The following is a 1,904-nucleotide window of genomic DNA, read 5'->3' as shown; positions in this document are numbered from 1 at the left end:
ACTGCCTTTGATCTAACTAAATCTGGTGTATATAATTCTCTTACCTCACTCTATTATGAATCAGTAAGAGATGCTCCCACATGAGTTTATTGTATGTGATACACACACACACACACACACACACACACACACACACACACACACACACACACACACACACACACTCTAGCATCGGGATTCTGATCCCATTCGGTATTCCACCACCGGTCTAATTAGGTGTGTCAGGATTCTGACCATTAGGATCATGACCGGATCCTATATATATATATATATATATATATATATATATATATATATATATATATATATATATATATATATATATATAGTGATAATGCTGATTATTTCGACTTTGACAATAGTATATATATACACACACACACACATATACACAGTGCATCCGCAAAGAATTCACAGCACTTCACTTTTTTCCACATTCTGTTATGTTACAGCCGTATTCCAGAATGGAATAAAATGAGTTTTATGGTAAGAACTTACCTTTGTTAAAACTCTTTCTGCGAGGTACACTGGGCTCCACAAGGATTGGACAATGGGGTGTAGAGTAGGATCTTGATCCAACAGACTCAAAGCTTTGACTGTTCCCAGAATGCACAGCGACTCCTCCAATATCACCCCGCCTCCCAGCACAGGAGCTCAGTTTTTAGTTAACCAGCCCAATGCAGTAGCAGGAAAAGAGACGACAACGGTTAGTAGCCACATACACCACACTCTCACGACAAGAGAAGTGTCAGCAGTTAATGCCATACCAACCCAAAGAAGCTAAGTGCGTCAGGGTGGGCGCCTTGTGGAGCCCAGTTACCTTGCAGAAAGAGATTTAACAACGGTAAGTTCTTACCATAAAACTCGTTTTCTGCTGCGGGGTACACTGGGCTCCACAAGGATTGGAAAATGGGGATGTCCTAAAGCAGTTCCTTATGAGAGGGGACGCACTGTAGCGGGCACAAGAACACGGCGTCCAAAGGAAGCATCCTGGGAAGCAGCAGTATCGAAGGCATAGAACCTTATGAACGTGTTCCCGTAGCCGCCTTGCACAATTGTTCAAGGGTCGCACCACATTGGGCCGCCCAAGAAGGTCCAACAGACCGAGTAGAATGGGCCTTAATGTGAACAGGAGCAGAGAGACCAGCCTTCACATAAGCATGTGCAATCACCATTCTAATCCATCTGGCCAGGGTCTGCTTGTGAGCAGGCCAGCCACGTTTGTGAAAGCCAAACAAAACAAAGAGAGAATCAGATTTTCGAATAGAAGCAGTTCTCTTCACATAGATACGGAGAGCCCGTACCACATCCAAAGACCGCTCTTTGGGAGACAAATCAGGAGAGACAAAGGCTGGAACCACAATGTCCTGATTAAGGTGAAACGAAGAAACCACCTTAGGTAAATATCCGGGACGAGTCCTAAGAACCGCCCGATCGCGGTGAAAAATCAGATATGGGGAACTACAAGACAAGGCACCCAGATCCGACACTCTTCTAGCAGAGGCAATAGCCAGCAAGAACACCACCTTAAGGGAAAGCCACTTAAGGTCAGCTGAACCAAGGGGTTCAAACGGAGGCTCCTGCAATGCCTCCAAAACTACGAATGCTGCTTGAGGATCCCTTGTCCTTGCTCCGAACCTTGTGATTGTGTCGAGACGCAATCATATCCACGTCTGGAAGACCCCACTTTTCCACAAGGAGTTGAAACACTTCTGGATGGAGGCCCCACTCGCCGGCATGCACGTCCTGACGACTGAGAAAGTCCGCTTCCCAATTCAGGACTCCCAGAATGAATATTGCCGATATAGCCGGTAGATGGAGTTCCGCCCAACGTAGAATCCGTGAGACTTCCTTCATTGCCATACGGCTTCGAGTGCCGCCTTGATGATTTATGTAAGCCACTG

Source organism: Pseudophryne corroboree, chromosome 7 (genome assembly GCF_028390025.1).
Source record: "Pseudophryne corroboree isolate aPseCor3 chromosome 7, aPseCor3.hap2, whole genome shotgun sequence".
Taxonomy (NCBI): Eukaryota; Metazoa; Chordata; class Amphibia; order Anura; family Myobatrachidae; genus Pseudophryne; species Pseudophryne corroboree.
The sequence above is the reverse complement of the archived record's forward strand: the minus strand, read 5'-3'. Positions refer to the sequence as shown.